The 15111-nt window shown below is 35.0% G+C and overlaps 1 protein-coding gene across 1 annotated transcript in view; it reads right to left on the bottom strand.

Annotated features, from left to right (window-relative positions):
- LOC145996358 (uncharacterized) overlaps nt 1–15111 on the bottom strand; it is a 188661-nt gene extending 173550 nt beyond the window's left edge. Inside the window, exon 1 of the mRNA XM_083132789.1 lies at nt 14656–15111. The gene's annotated coding sequence lies outside the window, so the exon portion shown is untranslated. The remainder of the gene's footprint in view (nt 1–14655) is intronic.

Raw genomic sequence — 15111 nt, 5'->3', positions numbered from 1 at the left:
AGATTACCCACCCCGGGAAATTGAATCCGGGTCGCATGGCAGTCAGACGCCCTACCGACTGAAGCACAGCAGTTCTACATACAGAATTTATGTTAATTTATTTCGCTAATTTTCTTCCCTGCTCTAATCTTAATACCCATATTATTCAGTAAAAAGCCATAATATTAAAGCTGATTATGTCTCTCACTATATGTCCTCCTCCGTGGCCGTGCAGTCTAAAGCGCTGTGCTTTGGGCTCCGACTGCGGGACGACTTGGGTTCGAGTCCGCCTGGGTTCAGTCTCTGGGTTCATATTCCCACCAACGTGAGGAAATTAGGGAGCTACGAGTGAATAGCGTAACCCGGTCACGGATATATCTTCTATAACGGCTGGGGGTTCGACGTGCTGACCCCACGTCAAGCCATTACTGGTTGAAGATCTCCACAGCTCTAGATAGGATTGCAGGAGGGAGACTGGCAGTCGGGAGATAGGCCAAGCGAGGGCTGTCGCGTTTTAAAAAAAAATCTCTCACTATAGAACTTTCGACGGTCAGAAATTGTGTGTTGGAATCTTAATAAATGTACACCGGGTGGTCCATTTATAATGATAGTATGGAATATCGCATGCAGAATGCATCCAATCGAAAAATTGCACAGAAAAAAGTTTGATACTGTTGAGGGAAGTCAATGCCGCAAAAATTTCGTCGCCGCCCCCCACCCCTTAGGGGGGGGGGTAAATGTGAAATTTCAAATGGAACACCCCCATTCGTTTTACATATTTGGATTCCGTATTGAAAAAGAAGTATTTTTTGTTCGAAAAATTTTGTAAAAAAATTGCAACCTTCGAACATTTATAAACATTTGGTAGTTTGTTTCATTTTGTTCCCTTTATGTAAAAACAGTTTTGGTTTCCGTTGAGAACATTGCAAAAACGAATTTTATTCAAAAAATGTGTGCAAAGAATTCGGCAAAAGAAAATTGTTTGCAATTTATGTTTTTGTGTAACAATAAATAATATTAATTTGTTCCAACTCTTTGGTTTCAAGGAACAATTTCATATGAATAACAAAATTAAGTATGTTACTACAAATTAGTTATCAATGAAAAATATAACAAATGAAAAATTACACGGCCATGGCTCTAGTGATGTTACACATACATTATCTTTCAACATCACTAAATTAAAACACATGGGCCGGTCCCCGTGGTGGAGTGATTAGCACATTGTGCTACGACGCCAAGGGTACCGGGTTGGAGTCCCAGCCTGGGCATGGGTGTTTGTGAGTTACCATTCATCAATTTCATATCATCATTCATTCCCTCTTCGCAATTAGCCAAAAGTGGCAGAAAAGTTAAGTAAAATAAACTAAATCAATCAATCAATCAAACTAAAACACATTGGCGAGTTGGAATGTGGTATTCTTTCTTGGATATATTTTTCAGTTTGAGCATGCGTTGTCAAGTTGGCAGTTTTGTAATTCTGCATCAAGATAAAAACATTTATAAAATATCATGACTAAAAGAACAGAAGAATAGATATTGAATTCTATCTTGATCAGTTCAGTAACAACAATTGATTATGAAATGTCGTACACAATGATGGCGTTAGGTATATAAAGTGGTAATCGCTATTGTGTCCTATTCAAGGAGCTCCAGACTAATTAGGCGTAGCTTGGCGGGGGCACTTGCCCACCTAACAAATTTTCAGAATTAACAAGCTAATGGAACTGGTGTTAAGCTCCTGGGACCTGAGAAGCAAGTTAATTAGTAATTTTTATGATTTCGCAAATGTAACAGTAATTTAGAAAAGTAGTATTGGGCGCTATTTGTATGGGGTAGAAAACTTTTTGATTCTAACCCCCCTTTTTTTATATATATTTTTTAAAGTTGAGTGACATAAAATGAAATGTAGAGTGACTCCATTTACCATTTAATATTGTCGAGCTACCCCCCCTCCCCGCAACCTCTCCCCTCCAGCGGCCACAAACATATGTGTATATGTATGTAGCATCATCTCATGCTGTCTCTAGACAGTCAGTAGAATTCCCGCCCCCCTCCCATCTGGGAATTTCTTAAATACCACACTGACCATATATAACAACTTTCACTCTTCAAGGTAGAAGAGGTAGAGACTGTAGGTTAGCATAAGAGTGCTTGGAAGTCGGGAGTCTTAGGTTCGAAGCATAAATAGCAACCGTGAGATTGACTGAGCGGTCGATACGCCATGCAAGAGCTGTCAAGAGGTTCATACGGCGACGTTCCACTTCTGGCAGCCCTGTCCTACTTCCAAGCAACTGTTCTCCACGGCTCGTACAAGCCGAATGTAAACAATTAGGCACTAACCATTTGTACGTCCGAATAATTGTCATAGTAAAGCAATTTTGACAAAGCTGAAATTTCCACGGACTAACTTACTTCCTATTCTTGTTCAATGACTCTCATAATTTAGGGAAGGATTTTAAGGTTCAAAATTATGTTCGGGAAAGAGGGTTCTGGAAATGTTTTCAAAGAGGTTCTGATAAAATGCCTTCATTCAATGCTCTCCTTTTCCGCGCGTTCTGTATATCATGCGCGCGGACCGCATAGAGAACGGCGGTTCTGCCGAATAGGTTTTGTTGAACTTTGTGTTTTCTCCCATGGGTTTTGTTACATTATCTTGGGAAATATTGGGGCGGCGCATTTAATAGCTCTCATTCTGTTCTAGAAAATGAGACTATACGATTTTATGTAGATGCTCAAGAAGAATGTAAATCATTTTTCTTTGTCCAATTATTTAACAAAACATGAAAGAAAAGGGAAAGGTTCTGAAGCATCAAAGAGGGTGTAAAAAAGTGATAAATGTGCTAATCTCACGAAAAGGTGCAACAAAGTGTGTTCATTTTACTTGATTTCATGTCCTAACATACATATCTCAAATCGCCCGAGGCCCCGCACCAGATAAAAATAATTATTTGTGCACGGTTTATTACGAGTTGATAGGACGCTGGTGCGGGGCCTCGGGCGATTTGAGATATGTATGTTAGGACATGAAATCAAGTAAAATGAACACACTTTGTTGCACCTTTTCGTGAGATTAGCAATCTTGACTTCATGATTGCTTTGGCATACTTAAAAAATATCCAAAATTGCTGAAATCATATCCTCAATAAAGTGCTACATAAAAATCATGTTCAAATATTTTAGTTAATGTGCACTATTCGTTTAATTATAGAATGAAAGCAATACGTGAAAATTTTATGTGAAACAATTCACTACAGTTACAGTGTCAAAATTTAATGAAGAATAAACAAAAGAGAATTATGATAAAGAATGTTTGGGATGTGATTAAAAATTGACACTTTGATACGAAAGATAATAGTTTGATATTGATGACGCCCACCTTTGTAATTAAATATAATGAACGTCGCACCAGAAATTAAAAGAAACACTAATTTAGAAACTCTTATTAGCCTCCCACGTTCTACATATTGCTCTTATGTGATAAAACAAAATAGAACACATGTACTTCAAAGTCATTAACTAATATCTTTGAAAAACTGTGGTTATAGGCCCTGTATATATTGTATGTCCAAGGTCCCACGCCCACCTAGTTCAGTTCTATATTTTAAAGTTAATTTCCAATTCCGATTAGATGCTGTTTAATTGCTTTACTCCTATTATTAAACAATAAAGCATTAGTACAGGATATGGATCCAGGTCGCACTGGCCTCACGTGCAAATATTATACAGAACTGGCCCTTTGCTCTCTCTTCCCTGAGAGACTTCAAACTAAGACGAAGTCTGGCACCTGGAACCACAGTTACTAACCATAGCATCCCCATGCTATTGTCTGCAATGTCGTTTCCCAGGGGAGAGGGTGATTGACCCAAACTTTCCTTGTATACTGTTCATAAATATTGTACAAGAGGTAATTCTTTTAATGTGCTGTAATGCTGCATGTGTGGCTTACATGTTTACATCAATATATCACTGCATTTCCATGGCAAAGTTGTTGATTTATTTATTATCAAACTAACGAAAATTCCAAATAGTAGAACAAAAATGGTTACAAGAAAACTATATATGCATGAAGGAGGAAAAAATCTGACAGTACTTGCCCGACACACATTTGTATGTGTGTCACAGAATCTTGCAGTAGGGAGAAAAAACAGACTACAGTTGCCAGCTCATAGTATACCTTTACAAAGTTACTAAAACATATATCTCCTACAAAAGTGGCAATGAATCTCAATATTTAACACTAAATTCAATGCTGTAACTTATATCCTATCTTGTGAGTTAACAATCTAAAATTGTCATTTCGATAAAAATCCAAGTATTATAAGTTAAGTTAAAAGGTATTTTACATATTGTTCGTTTATTTTAACTTTTTTGATTTACTTTGGTTTCTATTGTGTCCCACCCGTGAACCCCCCCCCCCCCCAAAATATTCATTTCTCCTTTATTTTTCATCGTTTGAAAATTCCCAGAAATTAAAACAAATTTCTTAATTGGTAAAGAGGCAGTGTGACACAACATTTGTTCACTTGTCTATAATGCAGGAAAGTATTCTAAGGGAAGTTTATGTTTAATCAATAGTGTTAAGATTCATAATTAATCGCACAGAAACTGTAAGAAAAATGTAATCTGTGAGTCGCACCTATGACAATGGAATGCCACTATAATGTTTCATTGCTTGTGCGTAATATTCATTTATGTTGCAAAATGTTTTTTTGTGATGTTTTAAAAATTTCAAGTTGAACTGATATTTTGAACATGGGGATTCAAACTAATGTAAAAGTGATACTACCTCATTCAACTTGTAATAGTTTCGGTGGTAATGTATCCGTAACATGATGATCTAATTATGTTATCACGAACTACATAGAGAGGATACAATTTACATGTAAGAAAATATATCTGTAATACTCCCTAGGGACGAGGCCACAAGAGAATTTTTTCAACTTCCTCTACCGTATTCGGAATTTTGTTTCTGAAAGTATGCACCAAATCATTAAGAACAATTATAAATTTTGCCATGGACTAAGTGTCAACATAACTAACTCCCAAACTTAGACATTTTAGGCTTAATCTGTGACATTGTCCTTATTGGAATTATTTGTGGTCAGTATTCCTCTACAGCCTCAGGTTGTATTGTAGGCATGATATATATTATAGTGGAACCAAAAGCAAAAAAGCCTGCGCAGACCCGTGACTCCTGTGCACCGTACTCCTGCATGGAGGGTGGGCATGCTTCCTTATGGCCCAAGCTGAACGGAAGAAGGGGAAAGGTACATGAAGACTTTTCATCGAAGGTTCTTTTGTTTGTAATCGCTCTCTAGATCGTTTTGAATACATGTTTTGCATTTAACTGTCAATAGAAGTGTTTCTCTCAGGCATAAATTTCCATCCATGCAAAAGTTGTTTTAATTCTTTGAGAGCTCATCTGATTTGCTGAGGGTCTTGTGTTATGGCCCAAATGACCTCACCACTGATGCAAATAAGATTTTTAAATTAAATCAAATATTGGCCATCTCTGCTGAGAAATATTATGGAACTCTAAAAGATTTAGTTTAGAATGTTATTTAGCAACATTTTAGAATGTTGTTTTTGAATTTTTTTTGTGAAACATAGTACTATCTCCACACCTCTAGGATGCTGGTGATAATATGATATAGCAGCATTCATCATACAGATTTGTTAAGTAAATACTTATGTGACAGTGTCCCTGAACCTCAATTTTTTAAATTAAATGTAACTTTATCCTATCTTGTGAGTGAACTAAATAAAATTGTCATTTACATAAAAATTGAAGTACTATACATAATTAAGCTAGAAGGTATTATACATCTTGTTAGTTTATTTGATTTACTTTTGTTTTGTATTGTGTCCCACCCGTGATACCAAAAAACAATAATTTCTCCTTTAACTGTAACATTTCCCCCTCAACTCCACTAGAATATTAAAAGGTCAATTACTCTTCATCTTAAATAACTTATTTTTCATCATTTGACAATTCACAGAAATTAAAACATTTTTTCCTTTGAGTGAAGAGCCAGTGTTTCGGCTGTCCCGCCCGTGACACAAAATTATCCACTTGTAGCCAAAATCTGATAAAGTATTTTAAGGGTAGTTATGTTTAATCAACAGTGTTAAGTTTCATTTTTCATTGCACAGAAACTGTAAGAAAAATGTTGCTCAACCATCAGTGGAATAGTTATTTTAATATCAAAAATGTAGTCTCCGTGTCCCACGTGTAACAATGGTATGCCCATTATTCAAATACAAAAAAGCACAGATTAAAACTATCAACAGGTATGTGGATAATAAAGCATACTTCTTTGCAGAAAGAATAGCCAATTTTAAAAACTTCCCATATATTTATTTCAAAATGCATTTTTGCTAACAGAACTGGACAAAACTATGCCTCCACTGGTAATGAGACTTAAAATGAACAGTACAATTCCTATTAACAGTACATTAGTAAATAATGATTCTTATTAAATTTGATGCCATGATACTAATAGGTACATCTGATAAGTAGCTGCTTTAGTCTTTCAGAAATCTGGGTTGTTACAAACTATAGCTAACATAATATTAATGGCCAACAATTGAATAACTTAAGGCTCATCAATGTTATATATTACAATTAAAAATTTGTTTCATTAAATCCAGCAGGAGGATAATTATTATTTGCCGACTATTTAGCACCAGGAGCATTATGATATTCAAAAACTGGTAAACTACATTTCAAAAATTCAAGAAGGAAATAGTTTGTACTTATTAAAAATGATTAACTGATACTTGTCAGTAACTAGTGCTTTGTTAGCAATCAAACTGGACATTATCAATTGCCTAGTTTGCCATTTACCTATGTTTCAAGAAAGGAACCATGATATTCATGAGAATTTTTTGCTCCTTTTGCCAATGATGAGGATCAAACTTATGGCATGTCCAGTGCATGAAACATTCCTTATCCTGCTACCTGGAAAGATTGTCTGTGTATATACTGAATGAAAGCCTGGGCATTTGGACTGTATTCTCTCTTCAAAAATCTCAATTGAATCAGTCCATCACATATTTCCAATCCAACGATAGGAAAATGACCTTGCTTACGGGGAAGCCACAAGAGGAGAGTCTTAGTACTGCAGCAGGATGAAAGTGTAATATGTCTACTAAGTTTTCAAATATTACTAACAAAATTAATAACTTTGATGAAGCTGCAAACTATGGTAGTGAACCTTTCCTGGAGTTCTCACACTTGACTCAAAAGTGAGAGTTAGTGAACTCCTAAGCAGTTGCCGTCTTCCGTGGCAGAGTGGTTAGCACAGCACATTAAGATGCCAGAGGTCCCCCATTTGAGTCCCGGCCTGGGTACTGTTTGTGAGTGTCCGTTCATCAATTTCATCATATCATCACTCATCGATTAGCCAAAAGTGGCAGAAATGCGAAGTAAAATAAACCCAATCAATCAGTCAGTACTGTACAGTCACTGGCATAGGCAGTGGAGGGGGAGTTGGGCTGCAGCTCCCTGTGATATTTTGAGAAAATCAAGATTCTCAAATGAAAGGGGTAGAGAACTCAGGGTAAAACCAAAGTAGTATGCAAACCCCCTTAAAATGACCCCTGATTACCACTTTTGTATTTGAACAACTTTTAAAACAAAGGTTTAAAATTGTGATTACGAAATATTTTATTGTGTATACAAAAAAAAATAATCAGCATACACTAGTGTACTCAGCTGACTGACATTATTCTTTTCTAATTTCCACTAACAAAATATAATATTTACTAGTAATTCAGAAAGTTGGCATTACAGAAGAGTTATTAACAACTTTTGAGAAACATGTCAACAAGTCCCACCATTTTTTTTTCAACAATAGCTGCTGGATGTTTGCAGAATCAACAGTCAGCAATCAGCATACAAAATACTTTACAAACATAATGAGGAAGTGTGTATTACTCACTATCCAATACAAAATTATACATACTTAAATAGTATTAAAAGTTCAAAACTTACGTGAGTGAGTATAAATTTATCCAAACTACGTTTCGGAGGTCAATACTTTCTCCTTTTTCAGGTCCGATGAATATCTAGACACCAAACATGGTGTCACGTAAAAAAGTGTTATATGGGAATACAGGTTGAAGGCTAGGGTAAAAGCACATATAAAAACCCCCATGACAAAATAAACGTAGTTTGAATAAATTTATAGTCACTCACGTAAGTTTTGAACTTTTAATACTCTTTAAGTATTTATAATTTTCTAAAATACTTTTCTGTTGGATTTCGGACCACATCCCTTTTCTAACTCCTACCTTGAAAGGGGGGTGAGAAAAAAAAATTCTGCAGAACTGGGGTGTATTGCAGCACAAGTAATGTATCTTCTGGTAATGCATTACTTTTTCTGTTAAGTAATTGTGCTTGTATGACCAAAATTACATAAGTAATTGTAACGGTAACATGTTATGCCTTGCTGGTTCGGTGACCGAGCACATTAGTTATTGACTATATATCTCGTAACCGTGGTTCCCTTGCTTGAGTACTGGCTTAAGCATGGGCGTTCTTTTGAGTCCCCCCCCTCATCAACTAACCAAAGAGTGTCGAAAAAAGGCATTAAAAATAACAATAATACAAATACAAAATGTTATTCTTGTAAGTTTCTCTCTCAGTATTTTATCAGTTACCTTATTAACAGTCTAGACAATTCAACAGAAAAAAACTGATTTTTTGTTTACTGTTTAGACAATTCAACAGAAAAAAACTGATTTTTTGTTTACTGTCTAGACAATTCAACAGAAAAAACTGATTTTTTGCATGTGAAGAATGGTGATTCTACTTTTTAGAAATCGCTACCTTTGCAGTAACATGTAATACATTGCAGAAGCCATAGGCGTAGCTACGGGGTGTGCCGGGTGTGCCTAGGTACACCCTAATGGGTTGCTTTATCAAAGAGAATTAAAGACGGATATTTCAATAAGAGAGAAAATACGCAGCAGTTTGTAAGAAGTTGAAAATGTCATTACTTGGTACAAACGTGTGCATTATTGCTGATGAAACGAGTGTCTGTAGTTTCTCGATTTTTTTGTCATTGGAGAAAGTTATTTACTGCATTCTACTCTGTACTACAGCACCTTTCTTCTATACCTGTCACAAGCTGCATGTGTGAGAGAGCTTTCTCCAAGCTTACACAAGTTAAAACTAAATTAAGAGCAACTCAGAAGCAGGATAGATTGGAAGCCATACTCTTGCTATTTGTGGAACAGGAAAAAGCATAGTCTATTGATGTAAATGAAGTTATTGATGACATTAAGAACATTGTACATTTTGACAGACATCTCTTGTTATAGATGACGTGTATTTTGATGTATTTGTTTGCATTTATGAACATTTTGTGTGTGTAATTTCTATGCAATTTGATTTTTCCTACTACATATATTCAGAAATTTTCAACACTTTCATTTAGTGAATTTATATTCCTTTACAAACATCAGTGCAGTTAAAGAGCCAAGTGCTATCAAAAAGGTACAAGACCTCATTTTTTTTTTTTCATTGTGCACACCCAAATATAAAGTTCTAGCTACGCCTATGGCAGGAACGCTCAACTCTTTACTGAAAAATGAATGAATTATGTGAACATGTACATGTGTGTTTGTTGGGAGTGTAACGTACGTAACTAGGTTTTGGCTAGAATATCTCACACATGTTACTTTCAAAGCAAAGTAAAAACATAACTTTCCCTCCCTGGCAATTAGTTTATTCCCTTACGATTATGCTGCCTACATGAAGAATCATTTAATTTCATTGAAAAAAATTAAAATCAGGTTGGTCCTCAAAACACCATATGCAGTGGGCTCCAAAAAACTGTGGGGGGGGGGCAAGGGCAGTTAATTTCCATTTGTAGATAAGGTTTAGCATAGTACGGTAGCAAAAAGTGGAAGGGGGACAAATGCCCACCCCTCTAATCACCGCAATTGACCATATGTATAGTGTCAAATAACTTGCATTGCTTTTGCCTTTCTTTCGAGATGGTTATAGTATTTTAGTATTATATGGACTACCTCATTTGTCGCTGATGAGTAATGCCAAAGAGATTAGGTTAGGTTCCATTACTATATCTTTTTAGACTAAATAATAATTTTTCATTGTATTTATGCTAATGGAACCTAACCTTACCTCGTAGACGTTCCTCATCAACGACAAATGAGATAATACTAAAGTGCCCCACAAATTATCATCGAGTGATATGCCATGTATAAAGATTGTCAAAATTAAAAATAATTTTATAGTATTTCCAGCTATAAAACGAAACATTGTACAGAGAAGAAAAGCAAAATTAACATTTTGAAAATAATGTTTTTGTTTTCGAAGTAAGAACATTCCAGGTAATTCAACACTGGTTTCGTGCTAAGTCAAGTGTAATATCAGATAAAAGTTAAATCATGCTACTTTGGTCATCCACATACACCAGATTGCACAATAAGCAAAAGGTAGAAAACATAAATAACCAGGGGTTCACAAAATGAAAATAATTATTCAGCCCCTTAATCTTTTTTTTTTTTTAATATGGGTTAAGAAAGCTATGAATCTTAGATAAGACTCAAAATGTGATCTTCAAAAACATTTAATTTATTAATAACATTGTATTGAAAGTGATTAATTCTTTCACAAGAGTGACCTCCCTAAAGAAGGTAACTGGTAACAGTATGAATAACTATGCAATAAATTCTAATATACGTCCAACTCGACAATATTGATGCAGATTTTCAAATTCAGCTAGCAACAGTGTAAAAATTTATGATGTCATGCTTACATTTCCAATTTAATGATACATGTGATGCAGAAAACACACAAAGATTAAAGAACACATACTGTAGTTATTATAAAAAACATAATACTCCCTCTGTCCCATAATTATTGTCCAGTACACTTTTGTTTGTTGTCCCATAATATTTGTCCGATAAGCAAACTGTGACATTGGTGTATACAGAAGAAGAAAATTAAACACTGGAATGAGTCATACAATGTTATTACTCAAGGATCAGTACAAATTTGCCGATCAAGTATCCAAAAGAACATAAATAAAAAGTCACCATTTTGGCATACGGGACTATAATTATGGGACAGAGGGAGTATAAATTTCAGTAATCGAACTGGAAATATTGATATTTTTAAAAAAATGGATTAAAATAAAAAATTCAGTCAGCAGGTGAAAATTTTCAGGCACCACGGCACCTTGTATTTTTCTACCCCTGATTATAACATTAACACACGCAAGCAATAATGTGAAATATCTCACATTTTCACTTCAAAATTAAGCATTTTAATGAATTCTTGGGCACTAAATTCCTAAACTTGGAACCAATGATACTACTATATGCATTTCCACACATGCTATCACAGGAGACATTCTTTCGCAATTTTTCTCCCTTTCTCCAACTGAGAGACGTAGGCCTATTTTCTTTATACAAATTATGTGATGCTAAATGTAGGACACATACAGGGAAAAAGAGGACCTCTGGTATCCCTACGTATGCCGTACTTTGATCTTTGACAGTGTAACGAACACTAATTTATTAGTGCTGTGTACCTAAAGGTACTAAATTCGAAACCAAACTGAGGGATTCTTTGCGGTTCTCCTCTCATGAGTTTCATCAAAGATTCATTTAAACTCATATTTCCAATGAAGCCAGAAAAGCAATAAAGTTGGATAACTAAAAAATGTGAATGGAATTACCCATTGTCAATAATCTTAAAATATGAAATACTGTAGTCCATGTTCATCCTTTAAAAGCATCCATGCAAATTTTCCATTGTGTTTATCAAGATCAGAAGTGCATAGTTGCCAAAAGTTACACAAAACAAAAAATTACAATTGCCCCATACACAAACCTAACCTGACAGATGTACTATCAAATATATCACTACAACTACAAACATAACTACCTTAATGGAGATGGTTATGATAGCAGACAAAATTACATCTTCTTATCACAATAAATATACTCTTGTGTAATACAGGAAAGAGATTTCACTACAAACCCACAAGGATGATATACTTGCTGAAAGGCAGGCAGAAATTGGGGTGTAGAGGACAGGTACAAGAGCAATACAGTATAAAACACAACATAATTTCGTCCACTTCTCCACAAAATATTATTTTGTTAATTTGCAATGGCTAATATATAATACCTTACCATTCTGTTACAAGTATCTTCTCATTTAATTCACAAATTAATTTTCATTAAATGAAAATTTCGCAAAATGTCTGGCAAATGTTGTTTCTGAACATACCGAACTTTATTTTTGAAAATTCTGTGTATCTCCTTCAGGTATGACTGAAGATGACCGGACCCCTCTCCGATTTTCTTCATATTTGGCATATTTACTAATTTGAGGCCTGTTAATGATGAATCTGACGTTAAAATTTGTCGGAAATGTCTAGAAATTGCAAAATAATTGTGAACCATTGATGCTAGCCCCACAAACCATTGACGTGTGGTTAGGTTTTTTCTTTTAAGTTAGGCAAACATAGTTAAAATTTCGTGTCGTGGTAGTATCAGGATCTAGAAATTGCAAAATAATTGTGAACCATTGACGCTAGCCCCATGAACCATTGACGTGTGGTTAGGTTAGGCAAACATAGTTAAAATTTGGTGTCGTGGTAGTATCAGGAATGTATATATTTGCTTGTGAAACAAAAAATTTCGCGAAAATAGATGGTTTCCATTCTGAAAACTAACGCCATATTTTCGCTTATTTTGCAATTTCTAGACGTTCCGACAACTTTCAACTTCAGATTCATGATTAGGAGGCCTCAATTAGTGAGTATGCCAAATATGAAGAAAATCGGAGAGGGGTCCGATCATCTTCAGTCGTTCCGAACGGTAAATCTGTACAAGATAAAAGAATTTGTGAGAAATTCGGGGAGGACAGTTGTATACCAGAGACTTTCATTTTTGTTTAACCTCTAACTTGTATTTTTGATAACATAACTCGTGATATGAGGTCACTTAACTTTAAACTTCTTAAACTCCATGATGTACCAGTTCCCTGAGGGTAAAGACCTGCCAAAAGGCTTTTCATTGGATGACGTGTGGTCAGCAAGTTGTCGCATTGCCACTGATTTTGAACCATCAAGACCAGCCTTCCATTTCTTCCTTTCAAGTCAACATCAAAATTTTAGGGTTTCCTACCGGAAATCGAATCCCAGACTCCCGGCACCAAGTGCACTAACAATTCGGCAACAAAACACAAAATTTCAAACATATATCAATTTCCATGGATCACTTCATCTGACCCTATGATTTGTTCTGATTATTCATGCCCTCTTGGAAAAAAAAATTGAACAGAAGTATAGTTAATTGTTTTCTCAAATTTCGAAAATCAAGCATTTGCAATCCATATGCAAAAGATCACACACAATTTTGATTTCTATATATTTTTTTTTTTTTGGTGTAAGCCAATTATGAGTTGTTATGAGTTTAAGCGAAATGACTGAAAAATGGCCCAAGTTCCGATTGTTTAATTCTGAATTAATCACGGTACAGAGGTGTTATTTACATGGTTCGATTCCTATTTAGGACTGTTAACACATATTTCAGTGTCTTAGTGATTACTTACTGCATCTTGTTTGGAGAACGATTTTTACCTTCCATACACACCCATACGATTCTATATTTGCAAGCTGCAATTAGAAGCACATTCAGAACCATTACAAATAACATGAAGATATTTAACTATTTCATTAGCTAATGTCTAGCAAAGATGCAAGTTCAGTCAATATCAATTCTTTACAGTGGCTAAATATATTTTTTGCAAGTAAAACGATATTTTAAAATTTCTATTGAATATGGAAATTATTTACAAATTTCCTGATTCATTACATTCTTTTAATGTACCTTTCGAATATTCATTACATTTGCACTAAAGGTGTCCAAAAATTTTGAACACTATTTAACTTGCGTATTTAAGAGCATAGGCACAGGCTTTGAGGGAGAGAGGGGGGTCAAGGCACTTTCTTCCCCTTAAAATTTCTCGAGATATACACATACATATGAAGGTAACGTGGATATATTTCTAGGCAAATACAGCCACCTGATTAAAAAAAATGAAGGCATTTTAAGAAGCAGTATTTGAAACAGTCCATTGTAAAATATCACACCTCCCTACCATTGTAATTAACTTCCTCGCGAGAATAAAATTTAAAATAACTTCAGTAATGTCAATATTCCGCTTTTATGTTAGGTGGACCATATTGCTGGCGAGCTATTTTTGTTCATAACAATGTATTACGTAAGTAGATTTTCTCACATATCACTTCATAAATTTAAAATCCAGAAAGAAAGAAAGAAAGAAAGAGAGTTGGCTGGACTTGATACGCTGTGCTCTTCTGCATCTATAAATTAACCCCAAATGTGAAAACCACAGAGAAAATATTTCTCTGTGGTGAAAACAGCCTACCTAAAAGAAAACCTCTTATTACAGTCCCAAATAAACACATAAATGACTAAAAGTAAAACGAAATATTCCAATTACACACATTGTTTTAACTTTTGTACGGAAGGAAATCTTCCGACATCCATAAACGTAATGAAATAAGCTGGCTGGCTTTGAAGAATCCTCCCCCCTTCCCCATTTCTCCACATACACGTACACACGTACGCCTACAAATTATATATACATCTACTACTTACCTCTAATATATCCTTTACGTCAACATCCTTATGCTCTACCAGAAAAATTCTGCATAAAGTATATTCTCTTCCTTGTGAATAATTAACAATAGTTAGATTCACAGATTGGTATATCAAAATTAGTCCTTTTTACAAGCACAAATCACTCATTACTAACAGTTAGTTCTCTACACTAGAATATTAAACACATTGCAAACATATGGCAGTACACAAAGTGTCAAAAATAATACATCACAAAACAGCTTCAAAATGTTGAGAAGTGCTTTTTTCCACGCACGATCTTCTCTCGATTTATTCCCTCTTCTCGGGTTCGGGTTGAGCTCGAAAACGCGATTGTATGATTACGACCAACTTCGCTCGTCTTTTGTTAAGAAAGTGTGGTTAAGGAAACTAACTTTGTTCGAACTGTTTTCTGCAGTTCTTCTTTCCCTACTAAATCCAATTAAGAAATAAAAA

Source organism: Lepisma saccharinum, chromosome 12 (assembly GCF_977018435.1).
Source record: "Lepisma saccharinum chromosome 12, izLepSacc3.1, whole genome shotgun sequence".
NCBI lineage: Eukaryota > Metazoa > Arthropoda > Insecta > Zygentoma > Lepismatidae > Lepisma > Lepisma saccharinum.
This window is presented reverse-complemented; position numbering and strand designations above follow the sequence as displayed.